At 36.1% G+C, this 8,455-nt stretch overlaps 1 pseudogene; it reads left to right on the top strand.

The window, feature by feature from the left end:
* The first annotated feature begins 4,738 nt into the window (after nucleotides 1–4,738).
* LOC149236130 (uncharacterized) lies at nucleotides 4,739–7,804 on the top strand (annotated as a pseudogene).
* Nucleotides 7,805–8,455: the final 651 nt, after the last annotated feature.

The following is an 8,455-nucleotide window of genomic DNA, read 5'->3' as shown; positions in this document are numbered from 1 at the left end:
TGTGCACAACATCCCATGTACATGGCACCACCTACACAACGTGTACACAATGCCACATGTACACTACACCACTATACAATGCGTACACAATACCACATGTACACAGTACCACACGCACAACATGTACGCGACACCACATGTACACATCGCCATATGCACGACATATACATAGCACCACATGCACACAACGCCACTTGTACAATGTGTACACAACACCACACACACACGACACCACTTGTACAATCATGCACACCACACCATATGTACATAGTACCAATGTACCACATGCACGCAACACCACTTGTACATAACACTGCATATCCAACATGTACATAGCATCATATGTACACAACACTGCATATCCAACATGTACATAGCACCATATGCACACACGCCGCATATACATAGTGAAGACAATACAATATGTATACAACACCCCATATGCAATATTCACACAACCCTATTTGTACCATCCTATACATAACATTGCATAAATAACATGTACACATGTTATGTATACACAACACCACATGTGCACACATCATATATGAAACATGTACAACATATACAGTATATGCACAACAATAGTACCACACATCCAAAACCATATTGTCCTTACCAAGAAACCTTGCTTCTCGTGTCTTATCCATGCTTACCCTAGCATGTCGCAAACCACACTGCTTTCACTTTGTTGATGTATCCTTCAACATTACCTGTCATAACATAAACATAGGCATAATACAAGTATACAATATCAATTCATATCCACATGATACTGACCTCGTATATTTGTCGTGAAAAATCTTACCAATTGATTCCTCGTAAGACCAGGAACCTCTTCATGTTGTTCTCCTGCATAAGAAATCATTCCTCCACAAGAATGATCCCTGACAACCCTGTCAGACAGTAACATAGATACATGGATACATACATACATATATAATCGTTAGCATAAAACAATCATCACCTTGTCAGAAAATGACATACATACATTCATGTATACATATATAAACATCGACATAATCATGATCATAACATAATCACCATATAACGTAAGGTCTAGGTTAAGAGAAATTCCTTTATTCATGCAACACATGCACAACATTGAGAACAACAGTTCCCAACATAGCCAAGGCATATGACACCTCTGATCCATTTACTTTACCTTTTCTGGTTACATTTCTTGTGTCTACACTGCTACTGTCCATTTACCACAATGGACCCAACCAGTCCAACCAACTGCCATAGTCTTACCTTCCGTTGCGCTTACTCATGCACAAAGCCTCATCTAGGTCTTATATCATTGGTTGGGTACCACACTTCTCTCCCGATTTCCATCTTTCCTCTTTCCCAACCAATTCCGAAGACTCAAAACATAAAAGGCAAGATAAGAAACAAACAAGAAGAAGACCATAAAAACCAAGCAACATGACTCCGCAAACAAAGTGGTATGGCCATACACTAGACATAAACAAAGCCACAAATCAAGTTCAAAAATTCATAAAAGACCAAAAGCACAAGACTAACAAAAAGCACCATGACTCAATCCCCATGGTTCCTAGGGAAACTTAACTAGAGCCTTCTTCAAGATTTCATGGCAATCTCTTGCCATGAAATCCCCTGCATCATGCTACCATAAACACATAATTGTCAGTGCATAAATAAAAATACACCAGTTACCTTATCTTGTTGTGCCAAGCACGTTGCTTGCAACTTAACACATCCACGCCATCTCTTAAGGGACTCCAATCCTTTAATAGATCCACATGTAGCTAAAGACTAGCTAATATACCTATCAAGTACATGTTCATGACTATAGCACATATCCACATAATGTCAGACAAAATCAAGGTTAAGAAGACTTCCTGTGTGCAAATCACTCATTCGTTCGAAATTAGGGTTTCCAAACATAACCAAAGGAATTCTTGCCCAATTCCTTTCTTTTACCTTTTTACCTTGTTGGAATCGAGGCTTACTATCTATTGTCACACCACCCAACTGTTAGTTATATAGACACATCAACTATTACCTTGTCATGCTAATACCAAGCATGTTACCCTACAACTGCTCACACATATCAACCACATGTTCCAAATATCAAGACAATCATATCTATTAATTTGAAATCAACCATTACCAGGATTAACAATCATGTCATAATCCATAGTCAACTCATAGTCATCAATCATAATACTACAACTATCACCTACTATACTCAAGTACATATCAACTGTCTCAACGCATATATTTTAGTACAATCATCTTAAAACAAGATCATTTGAACACATACTCATATTATGCAGTTCATCAAAAATTCATACCATGTTAAATAAATCAACTAGATGACATAATCAACACTCAAGCACCAAATACATGACATAAGAAACTGATACCTTAATGTATCTCAGGGGAGGTGATCTTTGTTTGCACAATCAATCTAGTTAGCACAATATAACTTTACAACACATTAGCTCAAGCACTCATAAGATCATGATATCCATAACAATATCTAACTAACATGTTCACATCGTAAACTCATACACATAAAGTCAATCTAGATTAGTATGACACCATCTCACAAATATGTCAGTTCATACCTGAATATCGCAACCATAACCATCTGCATATGTCAAACCAAGTTAACACAATACATATAACATCAAGATCTTCAAGGCAATGAACATTACCATCATGCATATGACCAATCCAAATGATAACATCAATATCTCAATCAAATGACCCTAATCATCAAGTTAATAGCATATAACAACAATAAGCTATTTATCATACTCGTCAACAACATACAACATAATCATCAGGTTATCTAATATAAAACAACAATAGCAATGCATACAACTACAGGTTACTATCATTCTTGACTATCTGACACATGTGCATATAACCATGCTAATCATCTAACATCTATCATGAATGTAACCATAACATCAAATACATGTTCATAAACCTAATGTATATAACCCTAATGCATATAACAATCCTTAATCTACATACCTACATGCCAAACATACAATACCTGTATGACGATCTTCTCTTATCCCAAAGTCCAATGCTGCAACCTCATTATGATTATCTGCATCCCTTGCTCTATCTCAACTAGCTCATTAGCATCATACCAACCAATAGCATCAGGATGACCTAAATTACATACAATGACTTCACAAGGCATGTTTGACCTACTATACATGCATAATCATAGCCATGACCATACATACATAACAACAACCATTACTCCATTGTACTCATTGCCACATGCAACCAACATTATGCATAAACAATGCCAAATCAATTACACCTACACATAAATGCATGTAGTCAAACATAAGCGATTAATTCTTGTAATCAACCTACAAGACTGATACATGTAATCAAAATATTCAAAAAATGTAACCTAACATACAAGGATGTAAGTAGGTATCATGAAATCGACATGTAAGCGACATATAATTCATACACAGTCAGTCACATGTTCCAAAAATCAAGACATCGTGTCTATTAGCTTGAAATCAACTTTCATCAATACTAACAACCTATAAGCATACCCCCTTACTATCCATGGTCCACACTAAGGTAGAAGGAGGAAGCTACTATAATGGCCCGATCTCCAATGTCCAATTATGGAAATGGGATCTTCAAAGATCTACTAAATTCAACCACACTTGAAAAGAAATTGATTTTTATTTCTCATAAATTTGTATGGGACTAAGTCAAAAACATTGCACTTATTCCACTTGTAACATAATAACTAAAAACATGCCACTTTTCCATTTCCTTACATGCAACTTTTTAAATTCTTTGCATGCAACCTTTCAAATTCCCTACATGCAACTCTTCAAATTCTTTGCATGAAAATAGGCATAGATCAGCTACATCCATATTATCATACTACAATATTATCCCATCTAAAAAATAACATTTTCTTCAAACAATTACCATACTTTCACATTTTCTTCAAACAACTACTATACTATTACATTTGCATGTAAGAATTTCTTCAAACACTTTACATGCAAACTAATGTAGCAAACTATTTGCATACAAGTAAGCATATATCAACTACAACAATACTATTACACATCAATAGTATCCCCAACCACAAACAACATACTCATTGGGGCATTTTATCAAACAATTTGTATGTAATTAATCATTGAACCATTTAAGCATTTCATCAAACCTTTTGCATGCAAACTAATATAGTGAACGATTCAATGCATATATCCTAAATTGTAGTAGTAAAAGTTATGGAAATGTAACCATATGATCAGTGGTATTTTCCCTCACTATGGTTCAAGTTTCAACTTCTGAGATTTCATAGATGAAAAGTTATAACAAAAATACCAACACAATCATATTTGGTGCACAATTCTAGGAGTATCCAGAAAACTCGACTTCCACTGGTCATATCTTCTAAAATATTGCGAATAAATGTCTAAATTTTTTATCACAATATTAATGGGATTTCCCCTCATTGTGGAAAAAATTTCAGCTCCTGAGAGTCCCTAGAAGGAAAGTTATAACAAAAATGTCAGCGTGACCTGTTTGAGGCCTGATTTTAGGAGCATTTAGAAGGCTCGACTCCCTCTACTCATATCTCATAAAATGTTGCGACCCAATATCTGAAATTTCTACCACATAATCAGTGATATGTACCCTCAATGTCTACAATTTTTCAGCTTCTGAAAGCCTACAGAAGATGAGTTATTGCAGAAATTCTAACATGACATGTTTAAAGGTGCCTTCAGGAAGGTCATCTTCCTTAGATCATAATTCCTAAAGTATTGTGAACCAATATCTGAAAATTTTCACCACATTATAAGTGGGATTTAACTTCAATATGGACAAATTTTCAAATCTAATATGCCACAGAAGAAAAGTTATAACATATTTGACAAAAAGGTGTAAAATTTAACCTTTGTTCTTCATTTCACTTATGATAGAGCCCATCCAGTCCAAGTGTTTGAACCTGGAAGCTCTGATACCACTCTATAACACCCTCCGGGGTAAATGTTCATATAACCAACATAATAGGAACACAAATACAATAAACATATCAGCCATCAAAATCCACATATATATATATATATATCAGTACATTTGCACATGAAAATCAAGGGAATGAATTTTTCATTAATAAATGCAATGAACCAACCGGTGATGGGACTACCACGTTCCACCCAACCATAGATTGGCTGAGCCAAGTCTCTCTTCAGCCAATCACCCCCGTGCCATATTCCAAGCATGAATGTGGGACTCATAGAACACATCAAAAAACACCAATCAATGTGGATGCCACCGGAGTTCTTCGCTTACACCGTGAGGAATTTGAGTGCCTCCTAGTCTCTCAGGATTTACTGTGCATCCGCAGTATGATCCAAGGATCACTAGGCCCTACATTGAGACATAATTTCCAAGCTTTACCGTGCGTTCCATCCTATAATCACTAGGCCCAACGGAGAGAAAATCCACCTCTTGGCTTTACCGTATATCTCGCCATTCACCAGCAAGGATTCCTAGACCCATCGAGGCATGCTATCTAGCTTTACCACAATCCAAATTCTAGTTCAGGGGTTACTAGGCCAGTGGCTTCGTGCATCCTCAGTCTGGTTTAGGGACCACTACCACCATGTGTTTGTCAATTTGGAGATCCACCCCACTCAACTTCGAATTCAATCCGGGCATCCCCCAAAAAACGCATGAGAGAACCCATCTCATCAAAGCTATCAGGAAATGGCAAGGCTAGGCTGAAAATACTGTCACACTTGGCAAGACCCATGCCAAGGTAGAAAAAAAACACATTTAATCCCATGCATGCCAAATCTAGCAAGGAAAATACACATGAAAGTTGATACCTGTAATGAAGCCTATTGTAGCTGATTGATCATGCCTTTCCTTGCTTGATCCTTGCTTCCTCTTGCCTTCATTCCCTTTCATGGTCCAAGAAAACTCTAAGTATCCAAGAGTATGAGAGAGAGAAAATAATGAGAGAGCTCCAAAGCTAAACTAACTAAGTCTTGAGCCAAAATCTTGCCAACTGATCCTCATAAGTTTTTTTATTAATGAGGCCTCTAGTTTCTTCATTTTCCATTATTTTCCGTCAATTTCCTCCTCACATGCAACATGTGACCTTTCACATTCCTTTTCTCCTAATTTCCATTATTTTCATAAATAAATGTGTCAAAATACCTTTTTGCCTCTTTAATGCCTTAGCCATTGCCTTCACTAATTTCCTTAGCCATAAACAACCAAATGAACACCCCCTAGGATGTCTTGCCCACCATCCAGCTTGGAATACGTGTCTCATCATCTGTGGTATTTATATATTTTTACATGGAATTTTCACGAGGTCTATTACAGGAGTAAAGACCAAGTCCATATTTCTCTTTTGTCCATCAACTGTTACGAGAGATTGGGGCACCATTCCAACTGCCTCACATCTTTGAGGTTTCTCTGCAAGCCCTCTCATCATCTCACCTCCTCCACTTCCTGCACAAGAGCCCACCATTACATTTTTAATGCAGCTTTAATTTCTTTAGAATTTTAAATGATGGCTAAGGAATCCAAAACTTGTATTTTGTCTGGATCATAAAAGTTCTCATAGGCCCGACTACCCACTAAACTTTGAAGCTCAAAATAGCCCAGCCATGAAATTACGACCATCCTTATCTACCCTACTATGTACTATTAGTTGATTATAGGTTGTTGGATTTGAATTGGTTTTATGGCAATTTTCATGTATCTTATAGGGTGATTAAAGATAGTTGAATTTGAATTGGTTTCAAATCAAACAACTTTATATCAAAATGGATGTGGACAACATAAAATTACTACTTTTTAATTATCATAACCACCTATAGAAATATTATCATTTTGAATACTTCACTTTTAAAAGAATCTGATGTAACTCTCTTGAGTCCCCTGGGATTCTAGAGCATGAAAATTCTGAAAGTATGCAAAATTATGACTCTCACCAGTACATGCCAAGTTACTGTGTAAAGTTGAAGCATTAAAAGTTGTGTTATGTATATGAATGTACTTGCAATTATCCTATCTAGTCACATAGACTATATCTAGTCTTATGGACGTTAAAATTTCATTTCAAGATCAGAAATGACATACCACAATTCGAATCCTGTAAAAACAAGCACTCTATAATTAGGACATAAGAGCGCCATCATCATGGGAGATTTGTGATCTGGTTTATGTTTTGCCGAAACACTCAGGAGAAGTAATCTCATCTTCCTACAACATGTGTACTAGAACTATAAATTATCAGAGTAGCAACACTGATTCAAATGTAGTTGTGCTCCATTCTGATTGTATTGAATCTTTAGAACTAGAAATTGATCATAGTTGTATACTGATTAATACCATGGATGAGTTTGAATGCCAATCTTTATCAACAGATCTACAAATAGTTATCGGTAATGATCAAAATCATTTGGAAAACCCCTCAAGGGTGCCTGCAATTAGCCATGGTGACAAGGAATAAATGGTTAGTTGTTACTCCCAATCCATGAAGCCAGACTGTGAAGGAGAAATAATAATAAGCAATGAGAGCTTAAACAACTCAATGAACCTGCGAGTTGATTCTCCCATGCAACAATTTTATGGTGCAGAAGTTGATTGGCTTCTTGACCACCCGGATAACATGAGTGTTGCCATGGATTCAAATGATTTAGCCATAAATACCAATCAACTGTGGAGTACTGATCTCCAGGTCGGTGAGGGCATGGACTACTGGCTGAGCATATTAAGACAAGTGGAGCCATTGTCCTTATTTTAGATTTCTCCACCTTCTCAGGCTTTGTCTCCGACTTTCACAACTGTTGAACATTAAATCTGACCTTGTATGCTGATCGTTTGCCAGCTTTACAAAGGTTCAGGTGTTCGATCAAGGAGACTTTACTTCATTTTTTTCTTTTTAATTTTTCTTTAAGTAGGTTGCATGGAAGAAAGGTATGCTTACTACTGGAATGCTATTATCAAAATTGTGTTGAAAGATATGTTGCGCTGGATTTGCGAAACTAGTACAATGTTTGAGTTTGATGTTGCACGAGGATACAAAGATTGTTCCAAGGATCTAATGATAAATAAAGGATATGCAAAGTAATTTGAGTAGGGTATCCTTTTATGTGGAGCCAAAAAATGAAAATCTAGCAAAAAAATATATCTAAGGGCCTTATGAATGGTCACGTAGATAAGGATTTCACAACAGATAAAGACTTAATATAAGTGGAAAGAGGCCTATATTGAATTTTTGTATTCCTAAAGCTACTTAATAATAGAAGATATGAAAAATAAAATTGATAATATATATCTACACTAGATATTTTATGCGTGGAGAGATTTGTACTCAATTATTTAATTTCGTTGGGCATTTAATAAATCAAAGGCATATATAGGTTTGTACTCAATTATTTATTTTGATTGGCTT

The sequence above is a fragment of the Pinus tabuliformis genome, chromosome 8, assembly GCF_031772625.1.
Source record: "Pinus tabuliformis cultivar Carrire ecotype Pingquan chromosome 8, CPIR1, whole genome shotgun sequence".
NCBI classification, from domain to species: domain Eukaryota; kingdom Viridiplantae; phylum Streptophyta; class Pinopsida; order Pinales; family Pinaceae; genus Pinus; species Pinus tabuliformis.
Note: the sequence above shows the minus strand (reverse complement) of the source record. Positions and strands in the feature narration are given on the sequence as shown.